Below are 19,179 nucleotides of genomic sequence, written 5' to 3'. Positions count from 1 at the left end.
CGCCACTGCTTACAAATTCTGGCCTATTTAAAGTACATGCATTTGGAAAGTGTATTTAAAGCTGCCGACTGAAGGTGCTCTGGCTGTTGACAATATCTGTCAGGTTTTCCTTTTCTCCCCCATTTTTTGGCCCATTCACTGTTTTCAACACATTCCCTTCAGGATTGCGGGCTCAAGATGATTACGTGGGCCAATGCCAAGATTGTCTGCCTACTCGCCTGACTGCAAAGGGAGGGAGGGCCCAGATACCCAATCTCTCCCCTATCCTGAGTTCCCGGACCCATCAAGGGGCCTAAACTACAGAAACCAGGGTGTTATCATCATTTACTCCACCTACCAGCCATTACTGAATCCCACAGTCGGCCTCCTAAACACTTCTACAATCCAACCACTTGCCTCTGCCACCATGCGGCTTCAATTCAAGGTCACTGCTCTCTGGGATTACTGCAACAGAGCGCTTTTTCTGGTCTTCTTTCCCTCCTGCCCCAGTTCATTCTCCACTAGGACAAAAAACCAAACGCAGAGACTAGATAATGTCACTGGCCTCTATGGAACTGTTCAGGATAAAGTCCAAGTTCTTTCTCAGGGCTAACAAGACTCATTATGATCTGGGCCGCTCAGCATCATAAGCTCACTTCCTCATCTGTAAAAGAAAGTAGCTATTTCTAAACATTACTCTGTGGTTTAGGTGAGAGCACATATATTAAGTTCTTGACCAGGTGCTTCAGCTCCATTGTGGATTTGGAGAAGGTGAAGTTCTTCACGCCATCCATGGAAGTGGTGAAAAAGGAACAGGGCAGGGGCGCCTGGGTGGTGCAGTCAATGAAGCTTCCAACTCTTGATTTTGGCTCAGGTTGTGATCTCAGGGTCGTGGGATCAAGCCCTGCGTCGGGCTCCATGCTTAGCACAGAGTCTGCTGGAGATTCTCTCTCTCCCTCTCCCTCTGCCTCTGGCCCTCCTCCTGGCTTGCAAGCTCACTCTCTAAAATAAATAAATAAATCTTAAAAAAAAAAAAAAAAGGAATAGGGCATTTGGCACTGGTCACTACAGAGATGGGGGCAAGCAACAGAGGAAAGAAACACCCCACACAAATGGGGGATGAGACACTTCATGTCCTAAATGTCCAAAATGGAGTTGAGGCTAGGTCCAGTGGAATGGAGGAAGCTGGGTCTTATCCCTGCTGAGTGGTGGTGACAGAGACGAGAGGGACGGGGATGGGGCCCCACTGGTGTGCTCCGACTTGCCGAGCTCTCCTGTGGGGCGACAGCCCAGAGCTAACCAAGACGATGGAAGTACTCAAAGCACAGGAAGCTGACATTTCACCACCGATCGACAGGGACAGAACCGCTGTAATAGCAGAAATGGGCCTTGCGTTCCTGCCTTTGAAGACTTGCTTTTGGAAACAGATGAACTGGGAGAAGTGTGTGTGTTTGTACTTTTTTGTATGAAGCATAGTACTAGCATCTAAGTGCTATGGAGCACACTGCCAGGAGCCAAGGAGGGCTGGGTTGTTAAACATGGTGATTAAAATGAACTTTAGGAAGTGCTGCCTGGCTCAAGAGACTGAAGGCTGGTTTGAGACCAAGCCACAAAAAAGACACATGATTCCTGCTCTCCAAAAATGAAACAACTCCAACAACAAAACAAAGAGGGAAAACGGCAAGAGAAAAGAACAGGCTCCATGGGAGAAAACACAGGAGATCTGTGCACACTTAGACAAAAAGTGATTCCTCATTGCTCTTTTATTTTATAAATATTCATAAGAAAAACAGCCTAACAGCTACTTTCATGAGTAACCTCAGCTACTTCTTTACACCTGTCTTTTTCTTTTCTTTTTTTTTTTTAAACAAGAACAACATTCTCAGCACTGCTGAAAGCTAGATCAAGGGTCAAGGTGGCCAACATGACAGTCCCCTTTCCAGGGAACCTCTCCAGGCCCCCGGGCCACTCACACCTCCTCACCTCTAATCCTGCCCCAGAGCAAATGGCCTTTGCCCTCTAAAAGGGACAAAGACTTTAATTAGGATGAAGATACAAGGGTGGGGGGGACCTGGCTCCGTTACCTGTCTGCTTCACCTGCCTCATTTTTTTTTTTTTTCTTTCCAAGTTAACTTTCCTGCCACCGTTTAATTGCAGAGAACAGCAGACTGGACAACAAATGGGCTTATCTGTCCAGACTCACCTTCCATCACCAGGGTGGTCAGACAATTCCTAGAGATCGTGCCTCCTCCTTCACCCCGCCTGGTTCTCCACCCCTCTCCCAAGGAGCCCCAAATTAAAATGAATGCATTCCAGAACAATTGCCAAGGGAGTGACCAAAGCTAACTGTGGCCCAAACAAAGCTGGGACTGGTGGAGGGCCAGGTCTCCAGGGCAGCAGCAAGTAGAAAGCTTCTCCCAGCGGACCTGAGCCAGCGACCGCTGCCGCTCTCCGCGAACCAGAAGCTAACAGCTGAACCCCAGGCCACAGCACTTTAAGATGCCGGAATTAGTCCTTAAGCCCAGGTAGCACCAGGGAAATTGTTAGAAATGCAAATTCTGGGCGCCTGGGTGGCTCAGTTGGTTAAGCGACTGCCTTCGGCTCAGGTCATGATCCTGGAGTCCCGGGATCGAGTCCCGCGTCGGGCTCCCTGCTCAGCAGGGGGTCTGCTTCTCCCTCTGCCCTCTTCCCTCTCGTGCTCTCTGTCTCTCATTCTCTCTCTCTCAAATAAATAAATAAAATCTTTAAAAAAAAAAAAAAAGAAATGCAAATTCTTGGGCCCCACTCCCCACCTGTTCCGGAGGTTGGTCCCAGGAATCTGTATTTTAACAAGCCCTCCAGCTGATCTGAATGCACACTAAAGGTTGAGAACCACCGGTCCCTATGTTCGACTGGGAAGACATTATGGGAAAGCCGGGAGCAGAAGGGCAGAAGGGCACAGCGACATGAGCACTATTCTAGAGCTGCGCTGTCCAATATGGTACCTACTAGCCCCGTGTGGCAATTTACATTTCTTTATTTTTATTTTATTCTATTTTATTATGTTATGTTAGTCACCATCCAATTTACATTTAGAATTTTATTTTATTTTTTAAAGATTTTATTTATTTATTTGACAGAGAGAGACACAGCGAGAGAGGGAATACAAGCAGGGGGAATGGGAGAGGGAGAAGCAGGCTTCCCGCGGAGCAGGGAGCCCGATGCGGGGCTCGATCCCAGGACCCCGGGACCATGACCTGAGTCGAAGGCAGACACTTAACGACTGAGCCACCCAGGCGCCCTACATTTAGAATTTTAAAAACAAAGATAAATATTCATAATCTCACTTAAATGTGGAATTAAAAAAAAAAAATCCAAACTCATAGTAACAGAGTAGAATGGTGGTTACCAGAGGTTCAGATGTCAGGGAAAAGGGGATATTTTTTTAAAAAGAAAGAAAAAAGAATGTAGACGGGGTTGCCAGGGACTGGGGGGAGGGGTCCTGGGGAGTTAGTGTTTACTGGGTACAGAGATTTCATTTGCAAGATGAAAAGAGTTCTGGTGATAGATGGTGGTGACAGTTGCACAACAATATGAATGTACCTTAATACCATTGAACTATACACCTGAAATGCTTAGGAAAAAAATTAAAAACAAAATTAATTAAACATAAAATTTTAAAGTCAGGTCTCAGCCACACTAGTCACATTTCTAGTGCTCAATAGCAACTTCTAGCTAGTGGCTACCATTTATCAAGCAGAAGCTTGATAAATGATAGGTAATATTGTTGCTATTACGATTTTATGAGCAAACATTGGAGATACTCGCTAATGGAATGGACAGTCTGCATTGGCTAGGATAGACTCTTCCCGCTATGTTCCAAATGCAAGTTTCAGAGCCTGTGGAAGGGGCTCTATTTTCAGGAGTACAAGTCAGCAGTACCATCCTGAAGCAATACCCATTTTTCGGCAGGCTAGAAAGGTGGCCTCCCCATCCAGAAGCAGTATGTAAGAGACTTGTAGTAAGGCTCCAATTCTTGAAGCCAGAGAGCCTCATTTTGTGTGGGGCTTTCTTTCTTTCTTTTTTTCTAAACATGAATGTCATAATCCTTGGGATGGTCCATTACATTAGACTCAGGGCTTCAGTGTTCTTCATCTAGAAAGATGCCCAAGAGATCTCGTAACCTTCTTGCAAATCTCCCCCCATATAAGAAAACAAACAAAACCCCAGATAACTGTACAACTCAGAGGCATTTTCCCTACTGAAGGCCAGTCACGAGGGGGAGAATGGACTCGGAAAATGGGAAGAGGGCTTCATATGTGGAGTTTTATTTTAACTAATTAGGAAATAGGGAGTCACTGAATGTTCTTGAGCTGGGGTGACAAGGCTAGACAGATGCTTTATTGAGAGGAACAGCAGCTGCAGGAGCAAGGACAGGAGTAGAGCAGACCAGTAAGGAGACCAGGGCCACAGCTGGGTGAGCCCTGCTGAGGCCTGCTGGCTCGTGCAGCGGTGGGCAGGGCTGAGGAGAGGAGGAAGCTGGGTGGAACCTGTGTGAGCTGGCAACAGAGTTGAAAACAGAATCAGGGATAAAAGGTCCAGGCTCCCAGAGTTCAGGCTGCATGCTCAGACGGTATGTCCAAGAAGCCAGTTTTCCCTTTCAAACTCCTCTGGAGACGCACTCCATGTTTCCCATGGGCTCCGGACAAGGCCAGTTCCCTGTGGCTGATGGGTCAGAAGAGTCGAGTAAGGGAACTCAGAGCAGGACTCTTGCTCAGGTTGGTTTTTCTGGCTTAGGAATAATAACAAAGGCTCCCCTTCATAATCCAGTTAGCCTCCAGGGTGAATCCCAGACGTTCTAATGTTCTGGATGAGTAATGTTTGAAAAAATGGAGGATCCAACATGAGTTGGACAACTTCTGACTTTGTCAAAAAAGATATTAAACTGCAAATGCCAGGTACGATCTAGATCATTCATAAAAGAGCTGTTAACACCAAGACAAGCAGGAAAGGCCATTTTAGAATAAAGGGCAGTTCTGTGAAATGGAAAAGGTTTAGCTTTAAAAAAGAAACTCACTCCATTTTCCCTTTTCTTTCATTTCACTGTGAATGGGCAGAAATTTTGTCCTATGCCTGGTCTGCGGGACCAATGGTTTATGTGACATTCCAAAATGGCTCCCTGTGTGGTTTGGGCTGTAAGAATCAGCCTTGATGACCCCAACCCCAAATCCAGCTGTCCAGCTCCTAAGAGCAAAAACAAAGCTTGAGGTTTCTTGGTGTGGGTGTGTCCAGCATGGCAAGGCAGGGCAGAATCAGCCTTTTCTTGCCTTCTTAAAATGCAAGTGATAAGCCACAAAGGATCCTAGAACAAATGGTCTCAGATTGATATTTTCGCATTCAATAATTTCATATTTAGTCTAGCGGGTTAGTGATTTTTTTTTTTCCTAAAAGGAAATTGCAGCCAGAGCTAATTGCTCAATCTGAAATATATCTGGACATTGTTTAGATGTTGGAAAGGAAACAGGGATGTTGGAGAGCTTTAGCAAAAAGAAGGGCATTAATTTAGAAAAAAAAAAACAAAAACAAATGTAAATTAATAGAAAACGTAGCCCCGGCTGGTTTCCGAAGCTCTGATATATACAGCCGAACAATGAGCACCCCTATTTTGAGCTTTCCTTGATATTTTTCTCATTTCTACAATGCAAAAGGAAATTCATCAGCACAGGCTCAATCCATTCCCATCCATTGATTTGTTGGCCAATCAATGGTCATTGTAATCTGAAAAAAATAACACCAGTTTCTATGAACCTTTCCAAGCGAGGCCGTGTTCAGCTAAGCTTAATAAAGAGAAAAACAGCAAGGACCATCTGGAAAACACTCTTCCGGAGTCGCAGAAGACAGTGGCAGCCTTTGCCCAACCTGCTATAAATAAGTGTCTCAGGAAAAAAAACACCCGATTTTCAAATCTGTTTCTACTTAATACAGCTGCAACGGAGTTTATTTAGCTTTTCCCTATAGCAGGAGGACTGTTTGCATTTTTATGACAAGGGTCTAAATGTGTTTCACAGCCACTGCCACTGCCATTATTTTGAGGAACAACATACCACTTGGACCTGTCTGTTTGCTTCTGCGGCACACAGCGGTGGCCCCAGTGGCCTCTGCGCCACGAAACTGGCCTCCAAAGCCCAGATTTATGATCCTGTTTCCTCTCCCAGTGTTGCAACCATCACCCAAATCCTGGCTGGCTACTTAGAATGACCAAGTGTCATGTGCTGCAAGTCAATTATTTATCTGCCTGGACCTGGCACGCTGTGGACGTCTGCCAAGCTCACTGCCTCTTCCTTCATGACGACAAGGAAGAATCAAACTGCTCTTCTGGGGAGGCTAGAACTCGCCAATGAAGGTGTACTGGTGGCTTGGCCCACCCCTACGTGCTCAGCTTTGCCATCTTTCCTCACTGGCTAAGCCTCACACACGGAACTCCTTCAGACGCTCTTTGGGAAAGGTCAGCCTACCTTGATGGCCGCAAGATGAAGCAGCCCCCACTGAGGTCTGCAAGGAGCACCGCCAAATACCTGTCCCACTCCAAAGACTGGCAGGGCACGGTGACCTCAGGACATTTGCCTGTGTAATGCGTGACCCGCCTCTCTGTTCTCCCTCTGTCCCCCCAGCGCTCGCCCCATTTCCGGGTTTTAGCCCCATGACACCTTCCCTGAGAATGCATAACCCTTCTTTGTAGCCTTTCAAGGGACCCTCAGAAAGAGGACAGCTAAGGGCTTGTCCCGGGCTGCTGACTGCAGGCATTACGAGGTTCAGGCTGCCTGAAGGAGCCCTGCTGACCTCCTCTTTCCCAAGTGGAACTGCTGCGAGGAAAAAAATGTGTGTGAGAGGGAGAGAGCTGGGAGGGATGGGGAGGACCCCACCGAAATCTGAATGCCCTGTCATTTGGAAAAATGCCCCACCTGCCCACCAGTGACATTCTCTCTCAACAGTCCCGGGAAACACAGACACTAGTGGTGGGTAAAGGGCTGCCACAATCCGAAATGAGTCTATTACAGTGTTACGCACAGAGCTCTCCCAAGTACACTAAAGGGCTAAGTTAATTGGCTCAGGCTTAAGATGCTACAGGAGAAATGACAGTGGAGAGGGGGCGGGGTAGACGAAGATGCCTGGTGGCTTTGAAGGCATGCCTGGAATCAGGTGCACATGAAAAAGAAATTAGGGAGGAATAAATCTGCTCTCGTTATGAAAAACCAGAAAAGCCCTTAGTTATTACAGCGTGCCCCCCAAGTACATATGCCTCATTCAGTCGCCTGCCTAAAAAAAAATCTCTGTGCTCATACCATCTTATAGACTCATCCACCAACCTTAGAATGAAATCAGGCACAGGACCCATTTCCAACTGTTAATTAATCGGCCCCATGAACAGCATATATAAAAGTCAGGGGAATAAATTGTGTCTTTCACTATTTCAAACTGAATTTGCCAAAACCCCCAAATGCCTTATTAAACCTTGCTCTAGACCAGTGTTTCTCAACCAGGGGCGATTTTGTCCCAGAGAGGACATCGGATGAGGTCTGGAGACATTTCTGGTTGTCACAACTGCGGTGGCAGGGGGCGGTGCCACTGGCCTCTAGTGGGTAGAGGCCAGAGAGGCTGCTAGCATCCTACAGTGCACGGGCCCCCTGATGCCGACAAAGAAAAATCTGGCCTAAAATGCCAACAGGCCAAGGTGGAGAAACTGCGCTCTAGATAAAGCCAAACATGCTCAGCCATTATTTAATACTCATATCTTTGGCAGTCATCAAAGGGAGAAGACATCGTTTTCTTTGAAATCTAGGGTTGCTTTACATACATATTAGCTAAGGACATGTTATTCTTTCCAATTAAATGCCATAGGTTCTCAGTCTGAACCTAGGAACGTTAAAGAAACGCTGTGACGGGGCGCCTGGGTGGCTCAGTCAGTTAAGCGTCTGACTCAGTTTTTTTAAATATTTATTTTTTTGAGAGAGAAAGAGAGTGGGGGAGGGGCAGAGGGAGAGAATCTTCAAGCAGACTCTGCCCCCCGCCACATTGAGCATGGAGTCCGACGCAGGACTCGAGCCCACAACCCACGGGATCATGACCTGAGCCTAAGTCAAGAGTCAGATGCTCAACTGACTGAGCTACCCAGGCGCCCCTATGCACCCGACCCTTGATTTTGGTTCAGGTCATGATCTCAGGGTTGTGAGATGGAGCCCCATGTAGGGCTCTGTGCTGGGCGTGCAGCCTGCTTAAGACTCTCTCTGTCTCCCTTGCCCTCTGCCCCTCCACGCCCCCAGCTCATGTGCTCGCTCGCGTTTTCTTCCCACCCCCCAAAGAAATGAAATACCGCAATGATGGCCGGGATAGATACGTTGCATTTTAAATGCATATTTCATCAGTCTAAATGGATGGAAATTAATATCCCATAAAATAAAAATGATTATCTAGCTATGTTCCATACAAAACCAAAATCAATACATCGTATATTACTTAACCTGCAATTAGAGTTTTTTAAAAAACGAAAACAAGGAAATGCCATTCTTTTCCATTTCTTGCTAACTGGGTACACATTTCTGAACATGAGGCATAAAAAACAAACAAGCAGACAAAAACCTTTTTTTAAAGCAGATTTTTCCAGAGCATAAAAAGCTTCCTGAATCATTCTATTTTATTTTTTTTTAAAGATTTTATTTATTTATTCATGAGACAGAGAGAGAGAGAGAGGCAGAGGGAGAAGCAGGCTCCCAAGGAGCAGGGAGCCCGATGTGGGACTCGATCCCAGGACCCTGGGATCATGACCTGAGCCGAAGGCAGACGCTTAACCATCTGAGCCACCCAGGCGCCCCATTCTATTTTATTTACTGTAGATCCAATCATTCTTAGTGAGCAAAACATGCAGCCCATTCTTTTGGTTATGCCTGCCTGGCTTTCCAAATGCCCTCAAAACTGGGATGATGAATCATAGACTTTGGCCCCACTGTGTCAATTAATAGTAAGCAAAGAATCCCACACAGCGAAGACAGGACTTTCTGCCTGATGTTAGTATGTATGTGGGAGGGTGGGGTTGGGGATGGGAGTCCTACAGCCAATTGTTTCCAGAGGGTCTAAAGAGCAGGTGTTGAGATTCTCTAAAATTCCTTCAGTTCTAGAATATTCTGTGTGGCTCTACAGTGCCCCTAGCATGGGGGTGGGCTTTGGTCAGGGGAAATGCAGGTTCCTAGCGTCGGCCTAGAGCTTCCAGGCCTAAACTAGGAAGGAAATAATGGCTGACAGCTATACCATCACGACCCTTCCAGGCCACCATTCCTTTCTCTGAATTATAAGGCAAAAGTGGCCAGACGCACAAAAGCAAAAATAACAACAACGACAAAAACGCCTGAACACACCCAGTCTTGGCTGCCAGTGAGGCCCGAATCTGCTGCTGAACAAGAACAGTTGCTATAGTGCAGCTGGAGGAGCTTTTCCGGGGAACTGGTAATACCCTGGCTGTTAATGAATTATTTTTCGCCAGAATGTCGGATTCTTCCTGTGCTCCAGTAAACAGTCTGCTTCTGCCATGGGAAACAAAACCAGCTCCTTCCGAGGAGCTCAAGGAGGTCAGCCAAGGGTCCCCTGTAGGGGCAGCCCCCTCAGGGGCCAGAGCCACGGGGCCTGACCTATAAATCACTGCAGCCCCAAGTTCATTATTCCAGCCCTTTCCATCTACTTAGGCCATGGCCAGCTCCCAGGGAAGGGCCCAGGAAGACCATAGTGCCAGCTGTGAGCCTTCCCCCACCCCCAGGAACCGTCCCTTCGTCAGGTTTCCTCTTCTGCAGCACCACTGTGTGTGAAATGGGGCTTCTTTGCATTTATGCTGTCTCTTCCACAGAAACTGTGTGTACCTCCTTGCTCTTGTTTTCATCAAGCTGTCAGGAAATAACTATGTGCATCCTCTTTTCCCCTTTCCTTTCTATAAGATTGGCTCCAGCCCCAAATAACCCACTCTCACCATTAGGGTGTCTACTTGGGACAGAATTCTCCAAGCACAAATCCCCAGGAAGGATATTCTTAGACAAGGTGTCAAGGAAATCAGTTGCTCAGGCAAGAGACAGCTCTCCACTAGACAAGGACACCAGCCTGGGGTGGGGTGAGATGGAGGAGAGGAAGGAAAGGGGTTGTTTTGTTCAAGCCAGTCCTGCCTTGCTCTCTCATCTCCATGAAGTTTCAGGAGCCCACATTCCTCAGGGGAACTTGACTGAGCAAACATGCTCATGGATAGGCTTGACTAGGCACCCCCCGCCAAATGACATCTTAGCTACTGAAAATCAAAGTTGCCTGAGGCCAGGTTGTCAGCCCATGCCTCTCATCTGCCATGAAGACAGAAGGTGTTTATGCCCCCTAAAATATCTGGAAGTACAACCTGTGCTGAAGGCACACGTTGGTGGTTAGTTTGTTCTAGAGAAGCACTGCCTAATAGAAATATCTGTGTCGGTGCGCCTGGGTGGCTCAGTTGGTTAAGCGACTGCCTTCAGCTCAAGTCATGATCCTGGAGTCCCGGGATCGAGTCCCGCATTGGGCTCCCTGCTCGGCAGGGAGTCTGCTTCTCCCTCTGACCCTCCTCCCTCTCATGCTCTCTGTCTCTCATTCTCTCTCTCTCAAATAAATAAATAAAATCTTTTAAAAAAAAGAAAAGAAATATCTGTGTCACTTCAAAGTTTCTGGTAGACACATGAAAAAGATTAAAAGAAACAGGTGACACTCACTTTAATACTGTAGCTTATTTGACCAGTATATTCAAAACATCATTGCACCGTGTAATTGATATAAAAATTATTAATGAGCTATTTTGCATTCTTTTCTTTTTGTACTAAGTCTTAGAAATTACGTGCGTATGTTATCCTTACAGCACATCCTACTCTGGACTAGCCACCTTCCGACTACTAATAGCCACATGTGACTTGTGGCTACTGTATGAGATGGTGCAGATAATGGAACATTTCCAACATCATAAAAGGTTCTATTAGTGCAGCGCAAGACCAAAAAGCTGTGGGAAGAAAGAGTGACAGGTGAGAGCAGGGTAAGCCATCAAGTTACTGGAGCTAAGAATTAAAGCAGAAATGGGAATCGCAAGGATTGGGATATTCTAGAAGCCCAGCCTTACCCCTAAGGGGGGATTAAAATGGGCTTTTATGAGAGGCCCAGGGCCCATGCCTACATTGTGGGGGGGGGGGCTGCCCCACAGCAGTGGGAAAGCCAGCAAGCATAATCATTACTCAAGGCATCTCCTGGTTGAGTCACCTCCATCTTAGCTCTTCTGATCTGTTTAAGGCAGAGGCTAGGACAGAAGATCACCAAAGTCACGTACGTTCTTTCAATAACAATTCTGGGTTTGCAATCTAGTTTGGTGAAGTAGATAAAGAAACATGATCAAATTACGTGCGCCTGAATGTGTGTTTGTGTGTGTGTTCTTGGCTGGAGAGGGAAGAAGGGTCATGTGCAAAATCCAGAAGTACAAATGCGACCATCAGAATCACCTCCTCACCAGTTGCCGTCAAAACACAGGAGAGCGGTAGACTCAAGAGGCTCGTGAAGAAATCTGGGGTCACAAAGGAGATGCCTTGAGTCTAGAAAGAATGAGATGATGGGCATCTGGGCAGATGAACAGGTGGGAGGAAGTAGTGGTAATCAGAGGCATTCTCCAAAGACAAGAACTGCCAACTCTATAGCAAGGATGGTACCCTGATCCCCAAATCAAGCTTAATTCAGAATCCCACACAGGCTTTTGTACAGGGGAGAGTACAATTAGCCATCTTCCCCCCTCCTTGAGAGCCTCATTCTCTGAGGTCCCCCTCATATTCTGATCAGGGAAGCAGCAGAATTATATATGGATTCAAATCCTGGTTCTCCCACTGGCTCCAGAGTTTCTAGCGGGATAAAGGCTACCATCTGGTTGGAAAGGGGGTAAGGGACTTGCTTACATGATGCATTCGTGTAGTAAGACCTCATCTCATTTTTATTGAGAATTTATTTATTCGAGACAGTTAAGAGTCAGAAATACTTTACTCATCCTTTGGTCCTACCATGGACCTTGGGCTAATTATTTAACCTGCTCAATTTTGTCATCTATAAAAATGGGAATGCTCTTGTCCATATCACATGAACTTGTCAACTTGGATCTACCCCAGGCTAGATATGGAGCATGACACCAGGAACTCCAAATCCCCAAACAAACATAAAGATCTCTAGATTTAAAAAAAAAAAAAAACACACAAAAACAAAACTCTGGATTTCTCCCTGAGTCTCCCTTGACGATGACTTACAGCTGCCTCCCTACCACCATTCACTCCATCAGCTCCATCACTTAGTCACTCAACTCTTACTTATTAAGCAACAGTTGGGCGTTGGAAATTCCAAGATGACAAGGCACAGTCTTTCCATTTGAAATAGTCTGGGACTATCTGGGGTCTATCTACTTGGCACATAAGCACGTACCCTGGCTGACTGGGCTGCCTCACTGGTAGGCTCCCCGCCCCCAAGTTAGGTACCACAGTTTGTGAACATGTAGGGGCTGAGGACTCTGGCTTTTGGGAGAAATAAATCAGAGACTTGGAAGAGGGGTTAGAGGGACATGTTGCCCCTTTAATTCATAACCACCGAAATCTGGATTCAGACACACGACTGGAAATTTCTCTGAGCCTCAGATTCCTTATCTGTAAAATAATGCCTCCATCGCATCATGGTTTCCCACAGGTGAAGTGTTTGGCAGACAGAGGGCAATGACAAATGTTAAATCCTTTCCTAATTTATTTCCCTCCACTACCCTCCTCTCCCCAGACCTAAGGTTAGGGAAGGAGCCAGAGAACAGACACTTGCTATTTTCTTATTGTACATTCCAAGCGCGCTGTGTGTGGAGATTGCCCCATACAGAATACCTCCACTGAGGATGCGATGGAGGTGGGGAGGCCAGGCCCATCTAGCACTCCCACCAACACCTCATCACACACCTCTCGCATTTTCTTTTTCTTTCTTGCTTTCCAGAGGCCCTGTCTCAGAGGCTGTTTTCTGGCTACAAGACTTTTTATTTATGTTATAGTTCTTACCCAACTGCCCACTGACCAAGTTCTTACACTGGCAACTGACATCACCTGGAAAGCTGTTTTCTCATTTTTTTCCTGAGATGGGCAGGTTTTCCCTGGTCAGACCTCAACAGCTGGAAGTCTGGTGTTTCTCTGCATGATAAAGGACCATGGGCTGGTGCCAAAGCGGCCAGTACCCCAGGTCCCAGTCTGACTTGGCTCACCGTGCCTGGGCTGCCTCGGAATGTCTCTAGTGGGCATCAGTCAGCATGAGACACAAGTGGCTGTTCGTAGGATATTTACTGGGGGGCGGGGTGGATTCGGGGGTGGGTAGGTGGCCTCGCAGGGCTTCTAAGGGGCAGAGAAATTGGGATGCCACCCGGTTTATGATTCTGCGTGTTCCAGCCCACCCCCGACTTCTGAAAGTGGCACAGCTCCCCATGTTCCTCTTTGAGAAGAAAATGCAAACAACAAAACAGTGGGTGGGGGCATAATGCTGCCCTGGTGAGTGGCTCCCACCCACTGGCCTCCTCATTAGCCTCCTCCCACACTGCCCACCCCGCCACTGTAACAAAAGCACATCACAACACATTTGCAAAGTTATCCTAAGTTTCTTGGTCAATCAACAAACGATTCTGAAGACTCAAAAGGAGGAAGAGGGACATCTAGACAATGCTGGGAAAGATTCCCTGGGAAAAGCACAGAAAACCTTGCATGATGCATGCAAGGCTAAGAATTGTTTTCTCCCTGCTGGCTGCTTTTCTCTCTGTTCTAAAGAGAAGCTTCCAAAATCAGCTAAATAAAGGGATCACACCAGAGGATGAGAGATAATGCTAAACCAACAAAAACAAAGACCCAAATGAAACAGAGCGAGCCACGAGAATCCACGGTTATCAAAACTTTGTTTGGCCGTATCTATTTATCATCGCTGCACACCCGGGCTCTGCGGAATATCATTCTGTTGATGTCACTTATCCTCAGCAAAATATTTACACATCCTTAAAAATGCCAGATGAGGGGGGCTGGCCGCAAGGCGCCCCTCAAGCCCCACAGCCAAGGTCTGGGCAGACTCTGAGATAGGGGCGCGACGGGGGGGGGGGGGGGGGGGGCGGCTCCAGCGGGCACAGGTAAGAGCTACGGACAGTTCCGGGAACTTGGCCACCCTGGAGCTGCGCTCTGCCCTGCCCACCTCTCCCCTACCTGACTCTGCAAGAAGCAGCCACATCCCCCCCCCATATGGTGTCAGCGCCTCCTCCCCTTCCCCCTCCCCCTGCCTTTCTCATTGATTAAGTTCTCAAACCATTGTTAAAGCCGGGTTGCTTTTCCCTGGAAAACTGGGCTGAATTCATTAAGCTTTCCCCTGCCACAAAAGGAATATTCATAAAAGTTTGGCAGGCAGAAAGGCAGGCTGACTGCATGCCACGGGGTGGGTGACAATTCGCTCCTCCAAAGCCACCTTCTTCTTCCGTGCCCCATCCCTCTCTCCATCCATCCGTCGTGCCCCAAACCTACTCCAGAGACTTCTGATAGGGAAACACAAAGCAGCAGCTGTTTGGCAACCTTTCTACCCCTCGCCGGCAACTGTGGTGGGATGCCATTTCCCCACCCAGGCGGAGCTTATCCTGAACAATAGTCGGGCTTTAAACGGCAAACAAGCAAACACACAGAGCACAACCCCAACCCCGAAAATGCCAACGCCGAGAGAAGCGATAACTCCCTCCGCAGCAAAAGGCACCCCTGAAACGCACGCAAAAATGCTGTGAGGACGCTGCTCGGTGCCTAACATGGCAGAAAGCCCGAGCTGGTGCGGCCACCCCGGGTCTGGGCATTGGGGGGCACGAAGGCTCCCAGGACGCCGACGCACACTCACCCGGCTTCGGGGGGATGCGGGGCTGGCCGAGCGTCACAAAGACAAGCCCAGCGCGATCTGGCAAAACCCAACTTTCCACCCGGCTTGCCAGGGCCGCCAGATACGTCAACAGAATCCATCTTTCGAAGGGCCTGGAAGGCGCTGGGTTTTCCGGGCCGGGGCAGAGCGGCAAAGCCGGAGGCGGCCCGGTGCGGTGCCCAGGCGCGGAGTCCGCCGCGCGCCGCCCTCTGTGCCGGGTGCCAGCGCTGGTGGCGGCCCGAAACCCACTTCGGGGCCCCCGCCCCGCCGGCCGGCGCCGCCTCTCCGGCCCCGCCAGCCAGTGCGCGGCGCCGGGAGCAGGAGCGGGGCCCGGGGACGCCGCACGGGTGGCGGCCTCGGCCCGCGTCCCCGCCCCCGCCCGGCCCTCCCAGCTGGCCCCGGCCTCCGGGCGCCGTCCTGCCCACGGAAGCAGGCCCCTCCCCGGGCGCCGGGCCCCGCCAGGCGCGCCCAGCCCGGCGCGCCCCCTCCGTCCCGGTGGCAGGTCCGCACGGGGAGGGCGGGGGAGAGGGACCCCGGCCCGCACTGGGGCACCGTGGTGGCTACCTCGCAGTCGCGGCCGCCGCCTCCAGGAAGCCACGGGGTGGTCGCGGGTGCGGGAACTCTCCGGTCTGGTGTCGCCGCCCGCCGCCTGAAGGGGGTGCGCAGCGGTGGGAGCCGCCGTCGCCGCTGTCACCGAGCCGCTGTCGCCGCCGCCGCTGCTGCCGGTTGTGCGTGAGTGTGTGTGCGCCTGTGTCCGGGCGAGTGTGTGTCTGCGTGCGGCGCCCGGCCTTTACTATATACACCAAGGGGTGGGAGGAGGCGGGGAAGGGGAGGGCTTGGGGGAGGTGGCGGAGGAGGGGGAGCAGGAGGGGGGCGAGAGGGTACCCGTGGAGGCGGCGGCGGAGGAGGGACAGGTGATCTCGCCCACGGGGAGGGCGTGGCTGTGGGCGGCGCAGGGTGGCAGGAGGAAGGGGCGCCCGAGGCGCGGGCCAGAGGAAGGGGAGATGGACATCGGGGAGGGCCGGCGGAGCGGGGATCCTGCTGCCAACTGGCGGGCTGGGGACCATTCCAGACCCCAGGATGAAGAAGAGCGAGAACAGAGCTCAGGAGAGAGGAAGTGGCTGGCTGATGGAGGCGGGAGAGGTGGGAAGGGACTAGTGATCACCTCCTAAAATGCCAGTGTGATACCGGTAGAAGATCCTTCTCATAAGGTGTGAGATTATTAAAGACAAAAATGAGCCCACGGACATAATCTAATTTCCACAAACTTGCCTGAGAGGTGATTTGTTTATTTATCTAACATATTTCTTAAGCACTTGGTGTTTGCCAGACACTGGGGCTAAGACCTGGAGTTGCAGAGGTGATTGAATATATGGTTGCTAACCAGTAAATAAGTAACAGGTATTAGTAGTACTATTGATCGTTTAAAAATAAAATAAAAAACCTAAATCCTATAAATGTTTTAAGAGAGCAAAGGAAGCAACTGCACTGGTTTAATTAATCCCTACAGATGTAAAGATATTTTTTCTGGAAATCAAAACAGGATGAAGACATTTGAGAGAGAATGGCAGAGCTGACGTTACTTTAATCAGAGCAGAGAGCAGTCTGGATCTAGCTATCTTTTGCATGTTCAATCAATGCTCCATCTCAACATGGTGACTAGTAACCATGACTTCCCTCTTGTAGAATTTGGGGTGGCCACACAGTGTGAAAGACAGAGAGAGCAGCCTGGCAAGTTTACAATTAGTATGGGAACCTGAACTTGTGCTTGAGAGGTTCTATTCTAACCTTGTGGTGTTGCAAGCGTAATGTGGTAGAAATCAGGGCCACATTATGACTTTTGTGGACACTTTTGCCTTTGTGAATTCCCCCCTCCATTAAAAAAATACCTAAAAGTGGTATTTTACAACTGTATTGGTGTAAAGACAAATGTATTAATATTGTATGTTAATACATCTTCTTCAAGCTAGAAGATCAATTTTTCTTTTGATTTTAAATGAAATGAAAACATTTTGGTGGGCTCCCAAAAGTACTGTGGGCTCCAGGCACTTTGCCTACTGCTCCTAAGAAAGAAGTAAGCCCTGGTGGTACCATTCCTTGATACTGAATTTCCTCTTTTGGAAAAAAAACAAACAGTTAAATTAAGAAGTACTCAGTTGACATAGAGGCAGAAAGACACACAATGTAAGTTTAAGAATTGATAATAATGAATATCAACAGAAAGTACCAGTTCCTACTTGCTTTGGTCAGGTTCTTGGGGTCTTAAATCAGCTTCGAGTCATTAATGATACCTGTGGAAATATTTGTCTGTGAATGTGTCTTCAACCATTTCAGTAGCCAAAGACTTCCTCTAGAGATCTCTAAATGTTCTGAATCCTTGGATCAGGTATGTGAGGTGTCTGTTGCCAGGACCTAGCCTGAATACAACTAAAGACACAGCTGGGCAATTATAATTGGGCAAGTTCATGGATGAAAGATCCATAAAGGTTTTGTGTGTGCTGAGGGGGTATGTGTGTATAAGGTAGGGATTGATATCCTGGAAGGCAATTACCAGCCTATTTCTTTTGTTGGCCTCATCACAACCCTGGGTTAATGTTTGATCCTCGCTGGCAGTTGTGATTCATATTTGCTGCCCTTTGAGGTGCTTATGTTTTCAGGAAAGACTATATTGATTCAGATTAATGCATAATAAACAGGCATTATGGTCCCACAAAAGTATATAGTGGCACCTTCTGTATTTTCACTGTGACTGCCCTTGCAGAAAGAAGGAAAAAAGAGAAGTCCATAATTATAGAGCAGGTCTGGATAGGGGAGGAGATGTCTGGGGACAGAAATAAGACATTAATATGGAAGAATTGTATTCATACAGTTAAAGGGATGCCCAAGAAAATGGAGGGAAGAAAGGATATGCCCAAAAAGCAGGAAAGAACCCCCCAAATCTTCCAGGGCTGCTCAGGGTGATTTTCGAGATCTCTGATTTTAATATTTGGTCATTTTAAGTAAGGACTCAAGAAACTTTCCATCTCAGATCTGATTCTTTGATCTATACCTTGCTTTTCTTTCTTTTTTTTTTTTTTTTAAAGATTTTATTTATTTTTTTGACAGAGAGAGACATAGCGAGAGCAGGAACACAAGCAGGGGGAGTGGGAGAGGGAGAAGCAGGCTTCCCGCAGAGCAGGGAGCCCGAGGCAGAACTCGATCCCAGGACCCTGGGATCATGACCTGAGCCGAAGGCAGACGCTTAACGACTGAGCCACCCAGGCACCCTATACCTTGCTTTTCTAATATAGCATCTCCTCATAATCTAGTTTTCACATACTTGCCAGATGGAGGATTCCTTTATTTATCCAATAAACATCTATTAAGCACCTGCTGTATGCCAGTCACTGAGCTAAGGACTATAGTTAGAGAGATGGTTAACATATGGTTGCTGACCCCAAGGAGCTCAGAGGCCAATAAATGAACTGTTAATGATACAGTGTGACACTATGTGCTACGTGAGGTGTTATCATAGGGACTAGGTGAACCCCAAAGGAGTGGGGCTAGCCCTGTGCTGGGAAAGGGCAGAGAATGGCATGGGGCAGAGCAGTCAGAAAAGACTACACAGAGATGGTGACAAGAGCTGAGCACTGAGAAATAAATAGGAGTTTTTCAAAGTAAGGGAAAGACATTACAAATGAAAGGAACAGCGAGGACCAAAGCTCAGAGGCGAAGCACATTCTGGAGGCTGCAAATATTCTGTGAGACTGGCGTAGAGGCTGTGAAGAATAGCAGGGGTGGGGGTGGAGGAGGCTAGGGGGCAACTGAGGTCCCTGGTCTGTCCTGTAGTCAATGGGGAGCCAATGAAGACTTTAAGCAAGGGGTGACCAAGAGAGATTTGGGTTGAGGAATGCTCACTCTATTGGTGGGTGTGAAGGGCCAATTGGAGGGAGTGAGGTTGGCAGCAGGGAGACCAGGTGAGAGGCTGTGGCAATGATCAGGGTTTGAATCAAGGTAGTACCAGCAGAGATGAAGAGCAGGAACTTGAGTCAAGTTCTACTCAGGATGCAGAATTGACAGGACTCAGTGATGGAGGAAACAGGAGGTGTTAGGGTAACTGGCACCTGGGTGCCAGTTATTGGGTGATGGGGTGGATTGGGGGTGTGGCCACTGAGGACAGACCTCCTGGGAATAGGAAGAGAAGCAGATTTGGGACTGGAGGTGATGAATGCTATATGTTCCCCCAGAAGCAGAATCCTGAGACAAGGATTCAAG

The 19,179-nt window shown here is 48.3% G+C and overlaps 1 protein-coding gene and 1 pseudogene across 1 annotated transcript in view; one reads left to right on the top strand and one right to left on the bottom strand.

The window, feature by feature from the left end:
- RAI2 (retinoic acid induced 2) overlaps positions 1-15,107 on the bottom strand; it is a 60,856-nt gene extending 45,749 nt beyond the window's left edge. Inside the window, exon 1 of the mRNA XM_021683679.1 lies at positions 14,908-15,107. The gene's annotated coding sequence lies outside the window, so the exon portion shown is untranslated. The remainder of the gene's footprint in view (positions 1-14,907) is intronic.
- Positions 1-19,179, top strand: part of LOC110574969 — a 129,170-nt pseudogene that overhangs the window by 38,369 nt on the left and 71,622 nt on the right.

Source organism: Neomonachus schauinslandi, chromosome X, assembly GCF_002201575.2.
Source record: "Neomonachus schauinslandi chromosome X, ASM220157v2, whole genome shotgun sequence".
Taxonomy (NCBI): Eukaryota; Metazoa; Chordata; class Mammalia; order Carnivora; family Phocidae; genus Neomonachus; species Neomonachus schauinslandi.
Note: the sequence above shows the minus strand (reverse complement) of the source record. Positions and strands in the feature narration are given on the sequence as shown.